Raw genomic sequence first — 18951 nt, 5'->3', positions numbered from 1 at the left:
CCTCAACACATGGGCCTCTCTATAAGGCCGTTCATGACATGCCAGCTGGCTTCCCCAACAGTGAGTGATCCAGTGATGTATGAATGACCAAGATAGATTTTAAAACCTCAACTCAGAAGTGACATAAGCTTCATTTCTGCTATGTTGTTTTTTTAAATTTTATTTTATTGTCAAAGTATAGTTGACATACAATGTCATACTTGTTTCAGGTGTATACCATAGTAATTTGAAAATCTATACATTGTACTCAGTGCTCAGAATGATAAGTGTAGTCACCATCTGTCGTCATATAACATGATAATACTATTGAGTATATTCCCTATGCTGTTCTTTTCATCACCATGATTTATTTATCTTATAACTGGAAGTCTATACCTTTTAATCTTCATCTATTTAGTCCATCCCCCCACCCATCTCCCCTCTGTCAAGCAGCAGTTTGTTCCCTATATTTAAGTCTGTTTCTAGTATATTATGTTGGTCATTGAGATGAACTTGGTATAATTTGAGACTATATAAGAGTATAAAATACTAGGAGGTGTGTGTCATTGGGACTGGCTTGGAGACTGGATCCTACAGTAGTTTTAGAAGAGCCATCTGAAAAAATGAAGTTTCTACTTAGATGTCTTGAATTCTAGAATAATTTCTTTTCTGTGTTCCTCAGGAGCTCAGAGCTGGCACATTCAGTTACCTCTCAGAAGATATCGAATGAACTGCCTTTAAAACAATAGACACTTCTGACACTCTCAGCATTGTGCTTAGATCTTATGGTTAGAGGAGAAGAGTGTAAGAACTGTAAGATTTAACATAGTGTTAACTTTCAAATAAGTCACCATTCACTTGAGACAATACCACCATGTCTGTCATTTGTGTTCATCTAGTGCAGGCCCTCATCTTATTTCCCATGGCGATGACATCTCAATTGATATCCTTGGTTCTAGACCCTTGAATCCAACGTTTATTTTTACTGCCTGATGTATCTTTTTGTAGGTCTGATTATGTAACTCCCTTTTATAAACTAATGTTTCCTATTACCTATAGAAAAACAAATCTAATATACTTAGAGAATTATTTAAGGTACTTCAAAATTTGACTCCACCTCTGTGTCTAGCTACATCATTCACCACCTATACTTCTTTCACAATGCCAATTATGTCATAGTCTAATTTTTTTTTCCAGAGAATTTTCTATAGAACCTCAACTCTATTAGTACTGGGAAAAAAGGTTTTGTGGTCATATAAGTTTGGGCAATGCTGCATACTACATTCCCTACTTAGAATGCATGCAATATCGTATATTAAAAACTCTGAAAAAAATACTGTAATGAAGAGATTTAATAATAATCAGTTATTTTCCAGTTTATTTGACAGTGGAACCAATTTTTGAAGACCACCTCTTAACACCCTGCAAAGAGCTCTCTCACAGAACATGTTTTGGGAAATGCTGCTCTGTCACAGGACTATTTATAGTTTTCTAAATAACCATATTTTATTTTATTTTATTTTTCACGGAGTGAGGAGGATACATCTGGTAGCTCATTACTGAAAGTAGAGGCCGTACAATGTCCTTTTCTCCCTTGCTAACCCAGAAAACTTCCTTATCCTTCAAAGCCTGGCTCATGTGTAATCTCCTATAAAACCTTTTTGTCACACCATACACTTTTTCCTAAAGCAAATTTTATTGTCTATGTTATCACCAAACTTTTCTTATAACTGTTTAATATTATGTCTCACATTTTGTGTATCTGCTTCCTTCCCTGGTAAGCTGTGAGCTAAGGGAAGGGACCGCATCTTATGCATTTTCCTATCTTGAGTGCCTAGCACAGTGCCAGGCATTTGAGAGGCACATTTCAGTTAATGTTCATTGCGTGAACACACATGAAGACATTATTCCAATACAAGCTGACATATAACTAAAGACTGAATTATATACTGCATATGAAATGCTATAAGAATTCAAAAAATAGAATCAGTGAAGACTGGTATAATTAAGGAGTTTTATAGGGGAGGTGGGTCTCGAACTAGAGTTTGAAAGATGAGTAGAATTTGTGTGAAGTAAACACTTTAAACAAAAACAGAGCCAAGCATTGTCTAGCATGTTAGTGGAATAGTCAGGGAAAACAATGGACACTGAGGGGTAGAAAAAATTAAAGTTGGGGAGTGAAAATGGTGAAGATGATAAAAAGCTTTGAATACCAGGTATAATAGTTTAAAAGCTGTTGGTTAAAGCATTAAATCCAGATGAAAGCAGGATTTAGCAGAGATTAGACAAAAACACCCAAAACATGTATTGATTTAAACTAAGGTCCCTGTTATTAGAGTCACCAATTCTGTCATGTTCGTTAAGTGGCCTGTGCCATTCATGTATACCAAATATTAAGGCTCATGTTTTAATTGCATTGGCTTTATAATTCCTAACATAAATTAATCATTTACAGATGACGTGTTATCATGAAAGCAGAATTTTCCTCCCTTCCCCCAATATTTTTTTCTGATAAAATGTTTCTTTATAAAAGAAAACTGTAAACATGGTCCCCAAAAATTGAACACTAGAGGTGAACCGTGCTCCTGGGCATGAATCTAAATTCTAGAATTCTTACGTTTTGAAATGTACAAGTAGTCCTTTGAATTCATTCAAGGAAAGGTATTCCTTAACAGAGAAGCAAAACTTAAATTGGTGTTCATCTTTCTTCAGCTCTAACTCATTAAAATAATGTGAAATTAGTCTATAGACCATCATATTGAGTTATTAATATGCATATTATTAAAAAATGTTTTTTCTTTTAAAGAGATGGCTAGCTCCAGGAGAATATTTCAAATCTAATAATTGGATTTTGGATTGGCTTATTCCAGGAATATATTTCCTAAATTTTTCTGAATGCTGTTGAAGTTCCTTAATCTTTTTCAATCTAAGTTTCACTTTATTGGAATTGATGAATCTAAATCTGCTTATTTATTTCTAAATCAAACCTTTACTTTTGATATGATATCTAAAAGATTTTATTAAAGAGAGAGAGAGAGCGTGTACATGCATGTAAGTGGGGGAAGGGGCAGAGGGAAAGTGAGAGAGAATCTCAAGCAGACTTCCCTGAGCACAGAGCCCCACATGGGGATCGATCCCACCACTGTGAGATCATGACCTGAGCTATAATCAAGAATTGGATGCTTAACCAACTGAACCACCCAGGTGCCCCTTGATCATCAGATCATCAGATCTTTAAGGAATGTTATTAAGAAATATATATTATTTTGTTATATTTTTTATTGAGACATAATTGACATATAACAATATGTTAGTTTCAAGTGTACAACATAGTGTTCTGATATTGGTATAATTGTGAAATGATCACCACAGTAAGTCTGGTTAACATGCATCACTACACACAGTTGTGATTTTTTTTCTTGTGATAAGAACTTTTAAGATCTACTCTCTTATTAGTAACTTTCAAATATATAATACAGGATTGCTTACTATCATCACCATGCTGTTCATTACTATTCATTACTTAATCAACTTATTTTTTTAGAGAATTTTTTTTAAGATTTTTATTTATTTATTTGACACAGAGAGAGAGAGAGAGATCACAAGTAGGCAGAGAGGCAGGCAGAGAGAGAGGGGGAGGCAGGCTCCCCGCTGAGCAGAGAGCCCGATGTGGGGCTTGATCCCAGGACCCTGAGACCATGACCTGAGCTGAAGGCAGAGGCTTAAGCCATTGAGCCACCCAGGCGCCCCTTAATCAACTTATTTTTAATGGTACCTTATTAATCTTCTCTCTTTCTTCCTTTACCATGGTTTATTTTTTTTCACATTATTATTATAACCTGGCATATTTTATATTTACCTGTTTATTTTATGTATCTATTCACTAAAATATAACATCTGTGACAGTAAGGACTTTGTTGTGCTTACTGCCACATTCAGCCTTCTTAAAACATTGTCCAGAACATAATAGGTACTTAATGTTAGTTGAATGAATGAATGAATGAATGAATGAAATGAAGAATACATTGTGTTTTTAAGCCTCAAATGAGTTATTTAAAAGCAGATTTTTTTCTTTTAATGAACAAATAATAAGCTGTTTCTAAGAGTAAGAAATTGTATTAGGTACCTAAGGCATACAAAATAAATCCTATAGAGCCATATCTGCTCTCAAGGAGCCTTTTAGTGGGGAAGATAATGTATGCATATAAATAACTTTAATACAAGGTAAAAATAAAACATTCAGGAAGAAAGGGCACAAATGAATTTCTATGAAAGTTAAAAGAGGGAAAAAACCTATTTTTGGCCTATGCAATCAGGGTGAACATCATAGGCTCAAGAGAGCCTTTGACAGCTACATGGTGGGTAAACATTTGGACATGGTTTGGAAGTAAATATATTTCAGACAGAGGAAGAAGGATAAATAAAATGCAGGAGTATGAAATTATAGGAATTTGAAAGTACAGGAACTTGAAGGAAGAGTGGGATTCAATCTGCCAAAATGAGAGGGGGAATTTCATGGAGATGACACATGAGCAAAGATATAGAGATGAGAAGGTGAGAAGCATTTTTTATTTTTCATCTTTTTTGAGCAAACTGTAATGGTAAGTGGATCCAATAATTAGATGACAGATGAATATGGCCCATAGTCTGTAAATATTAAATGAGATTATTTTTCTTTCACTAGAGGCCCAATGAAATCTTCTCTTATTTATTTAAAATCTATTTAGTACCCTAATAATGTATAAAAGTAGAGCATTTAGTTGTAAATGAAAGCTGTGAATTGAGAAAAAATGAAATGGCTTATTTCAGAATGTCTCTTATAGTCTATATGATGAGAAATAACTGGCTTGACTGAATTTTTATTTTTCAGTTGATGGTTAGTATATGTAGATGTGAGCAAAGAATAAATGTATGTTTGGAGTGCATCTTTTTGGCTTTTATACTGATTCCATGTTCTTGTTGTCATGACTACCTACTTTAGGCATAAAATAGAGCAGATGTTCCTTTATATGAATACCTATATAAGCTCTCTACATATAGCCTGTACTATTCATTAAATCAAAGAAAGTAGTAGGAATATCTGAATTCGTATTTAAGTGAAATTCTGCACTGGTAGTAATGAGGGGTTTATTATTGTACTTAGAATGTAATGAGGGCAGGCAGTCCCTGTGTAGTGACTCAAAATGGTTATCAAAAAACAAGAGAGGGGCAAATGAAGGCAGATGGAAAGGGCTTAAAGACAAGTTGGTTCTATTTAGCAGTCTGCCTCAAACGAGCATGGTCACCATAATAAAAATAACTTTAAAAATAAATAAAATTGGAGGTTGAGGAATAGTTAGCCTGATTCTTACTTTTTACTCAAATATCAGACAACAGATAGACATTTAATGGTCTATGGGGCCCTCTGCCTACAGTCCCAGGCCTCATCCTCCCTGCCCACTGGGTGTGGGGGGTGTATAGGGGGGTGGAGCACGGACTCCCGGCCCACGTCACTCTCCCGCCCTTGGATCACAGATTCAGCCAGACGAGCATCCTCTGCTGTAGTGGGCATTCTGCCTCACCTTTTGGTGTGTATCTTGGGCAGCCCTCCTGATGGAGATGAATACCAGGTGTGTAAGTGCCGCAGCAATGCCGCGGATGTTTCCAGCTGCTTCGACCTGTGACCGTGTTGTTTCTGGCCTTGCGGAGGCTGACAGAAGTCTGTTTTCCATTCCAGCAACCCCTTTCGGGTCACCGTGGTGACTAGAGTGTTCAAGGAGCTGGTTTACTTTGTAAGGAGGTATGTCTGTCTGGCCCCTTCCCGGGGCGGATGCCTTTTTCTCCCACTGCGCATGCCCAGACCACAGATTCCCTCCCGCAACCCCGCCTCTCTGAATGCCTTTGCTGGTCTTTGGCGGAACCTTGGTAGGGAAGACTCGGTAAGAAAATCTCCATTAGCCATCAGAGAGGGTACCTTCCAGTACCAGACCCCTGCTCCCAGCCACTGCCCTTACTATGCATTTAGTGGCCATTTTAATGACAGTTATTTGTGAGCAGAGCTGTGCTCCTCCATGAGGGGTCCACTGCCCAGCGATGGTGCAAAATACAGCACTTTCCCTAAAAAGCATAAACAAGCCAGTGTTCTGATTAGTCTTTTTAGGAAAGTATCTCACCCATAAGAATTTAATACACTTGGTCTATATGTAATATTAAAACTTTACATTACTAAACAATAATTACATTAGTTAGAAATTGAGCTGGGGTAAAGAGACAGGCTGAATTAACCCTTTGTGGTAGCTGAGTGCCAGAGTGCCAGGCCAGTTGGCAGAAATAATGGAAATTATGATCATGTGTCATGAGGTCGTTAGATTTGATGAGAAAGTATGTAAAATACTTAGCATGTTGTAAATGATTCAAGTTTATTGTTTTATATTGCTGTCTTTTTAAAAGTTCTTTCATATCTTATCATTATATGTATTCTTCTAGTACATTTGTATTTTAATTTTTTGTAAATTTTTATTTTTAATTCACTGATTCTCAAATCTTTTTTATCTCAGGATTTCTTTACCCTCTTAAAAATTGTGCTTCTATTGTAATAAAAGTTCTCAGTGTTTTTACTTTGAAGAAAAAAATGCTTGTTTTACCTGGAATATTCCAAAAGATTTGTCAAACAAATTGGACATTTGATATGTAATTTACATGGAAACATTGTCAAATAAATAATACTAAGTGTTAAAAAAAATTATTGAGGAATTCCAAAAGCTTTTGTTCATATAGGTTATATATATCAATGTTGGCCACACTAGAGATTAAAGCTAAAAAAATTTAAAATATATTTATCTATTTAAAAAGAATATGAAATCTACTACATATTAATATACACCTCTTTAAATGAAAGTAGCTGTATTTTTTAAAGCAAAAATAAATTTAGTGAGAAGACTATTGTTATTTTATACCTTTGCAAATCTTTACAATATCTGGCTTCATAAAAGACACATTAGGTAACCTCTGAAACACTCCATACCACACATAAGAGAATAAGAGTAAAAATGACAAATTATCTCTTGGTATTTTTATGAAAATTGTTTTTAATCTTGTGGACTCTCTGCCAGGTTCTCAATAACCTCCAGTGGTCTTCAGGTCACACACACATTGAGAACTGCTACTTTAATTCAAGTGGTAGATAATGTAAGATTTTTTTTTTCTAAATAACCAAATCCACATACTAATATTCTTTTCTTTCCCCACATGAGATTTGAAATGCCATCAGTATTTGCTAACTGTAAAACACACACACACACACACACACACACACACACACACACTCATACACACACACACACACACACACACACACACCTGGGTTTGTTCCTAAGCTTTCTGTACTCCTTCTTGTTATGTTTTGGCACTAGCACCACTCTTCTAATTATTTAGGTTTATATTTTATTATTTTAATGTCAGCTATATAAATTCTACTTCCCATTCTCATTTCACCTCATTTTAATAGGATTTTTATCTCCAGAACCCTACTGAAACAGCTTTTATTAAAGACACCAAAGACCTACATATTGCCAAAGCCAACAGCCAGTTCTCTGTCCTTATTTTCATTTTTCAAATGTATTTGCCATGATTGGTCATTTCCTCCTTTTTGAAACATTTTCTTTTCTTGGCTTCCATAACACTACACTTACATGGTTTCTTCCTATTTCATTAACTACATATTCTAAACTTGATTACTCTTACATGAGTTCTTTTTTTTTTTTTTAAGAGAGGGTGGGGAGGGACAGAAGGAGAGGGAGAGAGAGAATCTTAAGGAGGCTCGACACCAGTGCCAGCCCGATGCAGGGCTCAATCTCATAACCCTGAAATCATGACCTGAGTTAAAATCAAGAGTTGCATGCTTAACCAGCTAAGCTGCCCAGGTGCCCCTCTCTTACATGACTTGTAACTGTTAAAATGGTTAAGTTATATCCTGGGCCACTTTCTCTTCTCTATCTATACTCTCTCCTTAGGCATTGCAAGTAATCACAGAACTTAAAATACCACTTAAAAGCCAGTAACTCAAATTTACCTCTCAAAGAATAGCCATGACAATCATAATTAAAAAAGAATAAAGCTGGAGAATTACACTACTGGGTATTGAGATCTATTATAAAACTGTAGTGATTAAAACAGGTATAAAAATAAACAAACTTTTTAATGGAACAAAATGTAGTAAAAAGAAAAAACCCATATACCTACATATACACAGTCCCCTGTTTCATGACAAAATGACACCATAGTACATTAGGGAGTGGATACTTTTTTAAATAGTACTGGCTCAATCAGATATCCAAGTGGGGAAAATTGTATCTTGACCCTTACTTCACATCATATACAATTTTAGATGTATTGTATATGAAAGGTAAATTGATAAAAGCTTTTAGAGGAAAACATGGAAAATATATTTATTACCTTGGAGAAGGCAAAGAGTTCTTAAAAGAGCTAATCATAAAAGAAGAAAATGACAGTTTATACTATATTGTGATTTAAAATTTATTTTTATCAAAGATTCCATTAAGAGAATTAAGAGGTAACTTATAAAATGGGACATGATATTTGTGACACACATAAAACTACCAAATGACTAGCATTGAGAATAAGGAACTCTTACAGATCAATAAATTGATTGGTAACAAAAAAGAAAGGGGTGCCTGGATGGCTCAGTTGGTTGAGCATCTGCCTTCAGCTGGGGTCATGGTCCTGGGGTCCTGGGATCGAGTCCAGCATTGGGCACCCTACTTAGCAGGGGGTCTGCTTCTCCCTCTTCCTCTCTCCCTTCTCTCTCTCAGGTGCTGTCTCTCTCAAATAAATAAAATCTTTAAAAAAAGAAGAAGGAAAAATGGACAAATGATTTAAACATACACTTCACAAATGAGACTATCCAATGCCAAAAAAGGAAGAAGAGTTGCTCAACTTCATTAGGCATTGAGGAATGCAAATTGAAACCACAATAAAATACCACATACCTATCAGAATGTCTAAAACAAACAAAAAAGTAAACAAAAAAGAGAATGGTTAGGATATAGACCACTGCTATTTCCAAACTGTGCTAGCATGAGTGTTAATTGGTTGAAAAACCTTGAAAACTGATAGTATCTAATAAAACCATAAACTGATGCCCTATCACTCAGCAATTCCACTCCTAGGTAAATATCCAAAAGAAAGTAATATATAAGTTAAAAAGGAAACATGTAATAAAATACTCATAGCAAACCAAGGTAGCAAAATTCACCAAGGTGATACTATACAGCAATAAAAAAAGGATTGACAATATTTATGGATCTCACAAACACATTGAGTAAAAGAAAAGACACAAGATATATTCTCTATGATTTTTTAATATAAAGTACAAAAACAGATATATGAGCCAATATATGCTGTTTAGATATCAAGATACTGATTATCCCTTGAGAATGAGAAGACAGGGTGTGGGGTCACATGGGATACTTCTGGATGTTAGTTATGCTGTTTCTTGTTTTTAAAGATTTTATTTGTTTGGGGGGGGGAGAGAGAGAGAACATGCACAAGCTGGAAGAGGGGCAGAGAGAGAGGGAGAAGCAGACTCTCCCCTTTCATCAGGGAGTCCCAAGCAGGGCTCCATTCCAGGACCCTGAGATCATGACCTAAGCTGAAGGCAGAGGCTTAACTGACGAAGCCACCCAAGTGTCCCATGCTGTTTCTCACCACCCATGAGATCATGACCTGAGACAAAATCTAGAGTCAGGGCACTAACTGACTGAGCTATCCAGGCGCCCCTGACCTAAACTTTGGATATCATTGCTTACTCATGATCTAGGTATCTAATGAATATAACAGACTGGATATGATCAAACAGAACAGTTGAATTTTCTCCACCTTACACTCTTTCAAATCCATTCTCCTCAAACATTTCCCATTTTAGTAAATGACACCCTGTTTCTTAAGCTAAAAGCCTAGGAGATAGTCTTGATTTTTTTTCTTTCCTTCATAGTGCACATCCAGTCCTTCAGTAAGTCCTCTTGGATTTACATCCAAAACTTATCCTATTTATGACTACTTCTCATCATTTCCAATGTTAAAATATTACTTCAGGACACCACTATCTCTTGAACCTTTCTCCAGCTCTATAGCTAGTTTTCCTCCTTTATACTTACCCTTCTCCAGCCCACACTGCATCTTTCTAAAGAATAAATCATATCATATGACTGAAAACCTTCTGCTGACTGTATTTTAGGATATTGAAATAGCTGTACATGAGTGAGATTTTTCCTTTTCTAGTTAGGAATCCTACCTGATAAATGGGGAAACAATGAAGGATTAGAAAATCAATACTGTGTAGCACTTAATGAGAAAATTGATTTAGGCAATGATCTTTAAAGGATGAAATCAGTGAGTGAAGGATTTATGGGGGACTTTACAATGAAGGGATCAGGCTACCATCACATGGATCTGATCAAGCACCAAAAATTATAACCAGAAATTGTCTTCTCAAGATGAAAAACACAGCACAGCCTTCATATATATATATATACATATATATGATATATATTTAAATATATATATATACATATATTTATATACATATATACATATATATGCATATATACATATATACATATGTATATACATATATACATATATATACATATGTAATACATATATATACATATACATATATTTATTTAAAATAGATATATATCTATTTAAAATAGATATATATTTAAAAGTTATAGATATAAATTAAATATATATATATATATATTTAAAAGTTGAACTTGAATCTAATTAAGGACTAGCTTCCATTTAAAGAAATATGGGAACTAGATAAACAAGTTAAACAGCATCACAAGGAAGTAAATCCACTATATTGGGATATCCTCCAGTAAAATAGACTTATATTCTTTTACAACTCAATGACATGAAAAAAAAGGAGGGTTTTACTTTAGTGTGATAAAAGAATAACAACAAGCATACTGTGTAGAACTTGTGCAGATCCTGCTTTGAATAAACCAATAGTGAAAGATATTTGTGACATAACTGGATAAATTTTATTACAGACCAGTTAGTACATGACACCAAAGACTTAATTGTTACCCATGTTAGGTGTGAGAATGGCATTGTAGCTATGTAAGAAAATATCCGTACTTTTCAGAGATGCATACTGAATAATGTATATAGAGGTGAAGTGACATGAAGTCTGGGAGATTTGCTTAAAATACATAAGCAAAGAAAAAAGCACAGATGAAGCAAATATAAAATATTGATAATTAATGAATTTGGGTGATAGCTGTATGGGGTTTATTACACCATTCTCTTTAATATATTTTTAGGGTTTTTTTTTTTTAAATAAAAAGCAAACAAATCTCTGATGGCTACTCAAACCACTTATAATAAAAGCCAAACCCCTTATAGAAATCTTAGAAGATTTACATAATTTGTTTACTTCTTTGACTCATCTCTCTCTATCCCCCCCATTCTGCTAATCTTGGTTTTTTTTTTATTTTTTCGAGATTTATTGTAGAGAGAGAGAGAGATGTTCTGCATGAGCAGGGGGAGGGACAGAAGGAGAGGAAGAGAGAGAATCTCAAGCAGACTCCCTGCTGAGTTCAGAACCCTGTGTGGGCCCTGTCTTATGACCCTGAGATCATGACCTGAGCCAAAACCAAGTGGGACCCTTAACTGACTGTGCCACCCATGCGCCCCTAACCTTTTTGTTTCTGAACACATGCATACAGCTCTTTTCTGTTTCAGAATACTTGAATTTGTTGGCTTTTTTTTTCTGTTTGAAGTGCCCTTCCTCCAAAAAGTCCATGGCTGCCACTCTTCTCAACACTGGGGATCGAACTCTAATATTGCTTCCCAGGAGAGCTTGTCCTCAATAATCCTAGCTAGAGAAACCTGCATATTCACATTCTACTACAGTGTCCTATGTGGAAGATCAGATAACCATTCAGGAAATACTACCTACTCCTCTTCTACTAGAGGAGTACATTTCCTTTCTCCAGTGTTGTTGTGGTTGGCCAGGTAAATTGTTAGAACCAATTTGGACAATTGAATATGAATAGATATAAGCAAGCAGACTTGAAATGTTTTGCAATTAGGCACTCTTGCCCTTTTTGATAGAGCCATGGAAAGAGCTTTCTCAGGATAGCTGCTGCCCCTTCTTTATTGATCTTGTTACTAATAGCTCTAAAGTACTATACAGATATTTATTGCAATTGTCAAAATCTGTCATAGTGACTAGCAAATAATAGGTGTTCAATAACATTTTATTGAGTAAATAAATGAGAATCAGGCCATGAAGATTTGGAAAGCGCTTGATTTAGGATCCTTTGGCAACCTCTTAGGGCCTCTAATTGTGGTACAGAATCCTGTTTTGGGAGGCAGGATAAAAAAAAAAAAAACTTATCAACCAAAGCGGTCAGATTTCATGGCTTATCATAATATGCATTATGAACTTTATTTGCCCCCTACAGACTTTCCTGAAACCTTGTCTGGAGGCAATTTCTAAGGCAATTTCTGTCCCTGTTAGAAAATGTTTGGAAGAAAACAGATAATTTAGATATAATAAGGGTAAGTCTTCCAATGAGATAGTTCTCTTCTGATTTGTATTTTCTATCTTAATATAAAATTTTACAGCATTCACAGAACAAATAGTACCTTGTCCCTTAATTTATAATTTGTGAAGTTTTCATATATCTTTGACCTAATTTTTTCCTCTGTGATATTGAGATATTATATTAAGAAGTCATAGATCCCATGTATCCTGATGCCACTGTTACTTTTGACCTTTAGGAAAGTTGTATCCAGAAGTCAGGGTAGTTAGTCCTCCATATGAGTGAATGACGAGAAATTTCTTACACTTCCCATGAATCTCTGTTCACTCCAGAAGGATCCCTTAGGAGGAGAGGGGGTAGATAATCGAGGTTTTATTGCTCTAATTGAGCCACTTATTAAACCTCACACATCGTGGTTGAATGTGGGGGGCAAACGAAGTTGACATCTTGTACATGCTAAAATCATAGCATGAGCTAATACATCATACATTTATAGTTGTGATTATTTTTAAATATAATCCTTAGGGATCATGCTCTACTTTGAGGTTCAGATTACTATATCCTATGATTGTGTACCATGGCCTATCTCAATCAATTACTAGTAATCGTTATGCCTTTCTAGCATTCTAAATCTAGTTTATTAGTTGTTTCTAAATGCCACCCCAGAGAAGTCCTCAATTCTCTTTATTTCTGATAACTGGTCTGTTTATCTCTGTGCCTTTCTTACTTTACCTTCATCCCCCACTCCCTACAAATCCTTTCTCACTAGAGTCATTATAATTCTGAAGTTTAGTACATATTTCAATACAACATCCCTTTATACATTGCTCATTAGAGTAAAATATTTATTGAGCACTTGTTACAGAACACTGCTAGATACTGGATTTTGATAAAAAGCATGTTTTGGTCTTCCATTACTGTTTTTTTTTTTCAGTATGACTTTTTGATTAATACTTTGATGCTTTTCTGGGCCTATCACCTATGCTAATTTTCTTTCAGTTACGAAAAGTTCCTTGCTGGGATTTCTTCCTTAATATTTATATGGTATATACCCCAAATTAATCAGTGATCATGTGGGCTGGGAAAAGAGTTGTGGAGTGTAAGTGGGTGTGAATACAGGCCTGAATTGGGGGTTACAATGAGAAAGAATTACAGCATATTTTAGAATAACCTATAGCTGCTGGTGAATATGTAGTATTTCCTCTGGATCCTACTATACGACTTGGCTTTGGACCTACCCCAATTTAACCTTTTTGAAAACAAACTCTGGATTAACTCTTATCAGGAGATATGAATTCCATTTCTGACTCTGTCAATAGCTAGTTCTTCCCTCTTTGGCTATTTTCTTTCTGTAAACTGAGGGACGAGCTCCAATATGAATTCCAGTGATGATATTCCCTGAATCTATGACTATAAAATGAGCCCTGGAAAGAAGCTAGTTACTATATATATTTCCAATGGCATTTACAGTCGGAGCTAAGGAACACCGAATATGGAACCCCATGGCTGAAGAAGTTGGACACCATAAGAATTCAGAAATTTATCGTTGTCCTTTATAGTCATTTTAATAAATTATTTGTATCTTCAGCATGTGCATATCTCTTTAGTTATACAACTGCTCAGTAATCAAGCATAAATGTCATGTGGTAATTAGGAAGCATGCCTCCTACTGCAGGATGATAAAATATGAGAATTGGAATGGCTAATTATTGCTAAAGTAATCCAAGAATGAAGTACCCTGATCAGCTCTTGCAAACTGTGTCTTATTTTCCTCAAGAAAACAATGAATAAGATCTTTTATTACAGATAGAAGAGAATGCATATTGGATTTTAAAACCCTTCTAAAGGCTTTCATTAAAGAAAATATCTAACCTTAGAAATGACAGAAAAGACTTGGCCACAAGAAAATAGAGAATCCAAATACTCCAGTTACTTAAAATATCCAGCAGCAATGAAGCAGCACTGATCTAAAATCTGAATGACCAAGCAAAGTAGAAGCTAAGATTGTCTCCCTCAACAAAGCATAAACAAGGCTTCTATGCTGATAGCTGAGACCTTGCCCTCGCCTCCCCTTTCCCCAAAGAAGTGAGGGCTAGAAACACATTAGTGCTCTCTAGAATTCCTGTTTGATGTTCAGTTTGAATGAGAAAAATAGACTTTTCTATGCAATTTTTGTGCTCTCAAAAAGGCTTATAGCACAGAAAAGCTTATCCAACCTATTCTTTAAGGCTTAATTCAAGTCCCATCTATCCCCTCTGTTGTGAAACATTTTCTGATGAATTCTCCCTTCTTTACTCTTTGTTTTTTACATTTATTGTGTGTATCACACAAAAAGGATCTTATTGTTTACTTTTAATATCACGGACTTTGGCATTTTAGTATATACTTTCATTGTCTTGTGTGTCTTTCTTCTCAGTTAGTTTTCACTTGCCTTAATAATAGGATTTCCTTTCTCTACTGCCATGATTCCCCACATCTAGCATGATTCTGGGCACATAGAAGGTACTTGATTAAATGATTGATTAATCAATGTGGTTTGATGAAAAATGATTCAAAGTGACATGAACTGTGTGCAAATTTGAGAAAACAAATGTGACACTTGCATGCCTTGAAGGATATGCCATTAAGGTGCCTGATTAATGGATAAACTTTATTTAATTCATCATATTCTCATCATTGACCAACAGACACATAACATCAATATTAGTGTAGTAGAAAATTTTATCTTAGGAACATAGCTGTGTCACTAAAATAAATGTGATCAAACTTGGTCACACTGAATTTTTTTGCTTGCCAGGATATTCATGTTTATTTTTATAAAATCTTAAATATCTATATATTCTTAGTTTCAATGTAAGTTCATTTAGTCCACTTCAATAATCATTTCTCTAAACATATAACAGAGCTATTACCTCATGGTTATTATCTGGATTTGTGATGGCTAATTTTTTGTGTCAGCCTGGACTTATAGAAGGTCTCATATGTACTTGACCTTGAAAAGACCTACTTATGTCTGGCCCCCATCTTGTTTTAGTCTGGCTTGACATTATGTCATATCAGAAGTAGGTAACCCAATTAGCGCCTAACTTGACCTAAATTTCACATACCAGCTCTCATATTCTAGTTCTTCCTTGATTTCCTGAAACTGACTCTCTACTAATGTCGGGTTTTAAATTTGTTTTTTGATTTTTAAGTAATCCCTACACACAATATGGCCCTTGAACTCATAACCCTGAGATCAAGAGTCATGTGCTCTACAGAGTGAGACAGGTGCCCGTACTAATGCTGTTTAGTTGTATAGGCATTCAAACAGCAGGATAAGGGGGAACATGGAGTTTGGCATGGGGCTTTATTGCCTGGAGGAACAGGAGCCTTTTAATAATTTGCACAAAGGTACTCTGTGGGCCTGGCTTGACTATGGCTTAGTTATCACCTTTAGTTTAGTTTTAGCCTTGATCACTATGTATAATGTAAAACTTCCTGTCCCCTTTCATACTGGCATCTCTGTACTGTCTGTACTTGATTCACTTACTGTGCCCATTTAGACCAATCACCTTAATTGAATTCAGCCCATGGTGTGCAATAATAGCCCAGTCTTACTGCACAATATGGTGCCAGCGTAGCATACTCTCCCTCCCAAGAATTATCCTGGTTGTTGGTCTCTTGACTGTTTGTTACCATCATACTTTTTGGTGGAGGCTTTCAGATGTTTCTGCATATTAAAGGTCAAGCTCTCCAGTTTAAACTGCAAATAAATTTGTTCCACTCTTCAAAAACTGCCTTTGTGGTTTGGTTTGCTGCCACCAAATGATATTAGTGATATTAGTGTGTTACAGTTAGTGATTTCCTTAAAACTGAAAATAATGTTACTGAATTTGAAGTCTTAAGCATAGATTTTAAAGATTCATTATTTATAATAAGTATAAAAAGTAAATCTTTTTAACCAAAATCTTGAGTCTCTACAAACATTAAATGTTTGAAAATATAATATAGTGAGCTTTCCTTACAAAGTGGTTAAACATCAAGATAAAGGAATATTATCTGGATAAAGGGAAAATATAGCTTTTCCTATTACTATCACAAATTATTAGTTTTTATTAATTTTAACACAAAATACTCTATGTTCCTTGAGCCAAAGTTCAAATAATACATAGAGACTAATGAGTTAAAAACCTTCTTATCTCATTGACCTAAGCAGTCCCACTTTCAAGGGGAAAGTTACTATAAAAAGATTGATATACGGGATGCCTGGGTGGCTCAGTTGGTTAAGCAGCTGCCTTCAGCTCACGTCATGATCCCAGCGTCCTGGGATTGAGTCCCACATCGGGCTCCTTGCTCGTCAAGCCTGCTTCTCCCTCTGCCTCTGCCTGCCATTCTGTCTGCTTGTGCTTGCTCTCTCCCCATCTCTCTCTCTGACAAATAAATAAATAAAATCTTTTTTAAAAAAAGATTGATATGTTTTTGCCCAGATTTTTTCTATGCACAAATATATGTGTTTGGATGTTTTTAAATGTTTATGCTATTTTATTATGAAAAATTGTTTATAGTCAATGTATTATGCAGATGGCTTTTTAATATAACATACTATCAAAGACACACTTTCATATTAATACACTGGGAAGTTACTCTTTTAATGGTATCATGACATTCCGTAATCCAAACATACTCTGGTTTATTCAACAAGTTATTCTTTTGGATTTTAGATTGTTTCTTTTGCTGTTACAAACAATGATGTCACCAACATTCTCATACAAATACCTTCTATTATTTTTCTATTTCTGAATAATACATTGTAACAAACTGAGCAGACAAATTTGTTATCTTACAATTTCCATGGAGGCTTCACTAGGGGAGGCTCTGCTTCCAAGCTTCCTCCAGTTGATGGCAGCATGATTTTCCTTAAGGCTATATGACTGAAATTCTTGTTTTCTTACTGGCTTGTGGCCAAGAGACAACAACCCTCAGCTCCTAGAAGCCACTCTCGGGTCACTGCCATATGATGCCCTCCATAGGCCCTTTCACACTTTGAATCTCTCTGACATTGGGAAAAGCTCAGTCTCTTTATAGAGCTCACCTAATTAGGTCAGACCAGTCAGAATAATCTTCCTCTTTTTCTTTTTCTTTTCTTTTTTTTTTTTTTTTTTGGACTAACTCTAAAGTCAACTGATTAGAATTGACCCTTGAACAATGCAGGAGTTAGGGGCACTGAATCCCCATGAAGTTGAAAATGCACATATAACCTTTGGCTCCCCCAAGACTTAATTGCTAATAGCCTAATGTTGACCAGAAGCCTTACCGATGACATAGTCAATTAACATGTATTTTGTATATGTATTATATATTGTATTCTGACAGTGAAGTAAGCTAGAGAGAAGAAAATGTTAAAATCATAGGGATGGACTCTGAAAAACAATCTGAAGCGTTTGAAGAGGTGGGGGGGGGTGGGAGGTTGGGGGAACCAGGTGGTGGGTATTAGAGAGGGCACGGACTGCATGGAGCACTGGGTGTGGTACAAAAACAATGAATACTGTTATGCTGAAAATAAATAAAAAAATATTTAAAAAAGTCATAGGGATGATTACAGTACCATATTTACTGAAAACAATTCACAGGTAAGTGTACCTGCATTGTTCAAAACTGTGTTGTTCAAGGGTCAACTGTAATAACATAATCACAGGACTGATTCCCATTATATTCACAGATCATGTCCACGCTCAAGAGAAAGTGATGGAAGGCATGTACACCAAGATTGGGAATCTTGGTTATCTTAGAATTCTATTTATAACATACACTTAGACTCTTATATAAGTTTATAGGTAGGGTAGAGTCACTGAAATAGATTGCTGAGCTAAAAGAGATGGATGTTAAACATTTTTATTCACACCTAACTTTTAAAATATATTTCTTTATACTCTCACCAAAGCCTAACAGATTACTCTAACCCTAATCTGCATGTTAGAATGTAAGCACTACAAAGACAGGTATCTTTATTATTTTTTCAGGAAATATCCTTAATATGTAGACTAGTTCTCGGCATGTAGTGAATCCTCTTGTTTAAGAACTTGCATAAAAATCTTTTGCTACGTTATGGAAATTTCATTGTCCTATAAAGCTTCGATGCCTATTTACCTTTCAGAAAAAGACTGAATATCTCTCTGTTTCAGGAATTATTAAATTACTATTAGTTTTGCTGTCCAGTTAATCCTTGTCCTTGTCATTGGAGGAAGGTAGAGGTACTTATGCATCCTTCTAGATTTTTTTAGCTGCAACTTTGGGTAGTTCCATCTGAATCCAGAGATGTTCATCCTTACCCCAGTTAGCTTATTTCATTGATACTCCCTAACTAATACCTTTAAAATACAAATTATTTCCAACTACAAAGAGGCTACATCCTTGGCAACAGAATTGGAACAAA

General features: G+C 35.3%; 1 pseudogene; it reads right to left on the bottom strand.

The window, feature by feature from the left end:
* LOC111160966 overlaps window positions 1-18951 on the bottom strand; it is a 78153-nt pseudogene that overhangs the window by 32929 nt on the left and 26273 nt on the right.

Source organism: Enhydra lutris, unplaced genomic scaffold, assembly GCF_002288905.1.
Source record: "Enhydra lutris kenyoni isolate GAN:26980312 unplaced genomic scaffold, ASM228890v2 scaffoldscaffold80, whole genome shotgun sequence".
Lineage (NCBI taxonomy): Eukaryota > Metazoa > Chordata > Mammalia > Carnivora > Mustelidae > Enhydra > Enhydra lutris.
This window is presented reverse-complemented; position numbering and strand designations above follow the sequence as displayed.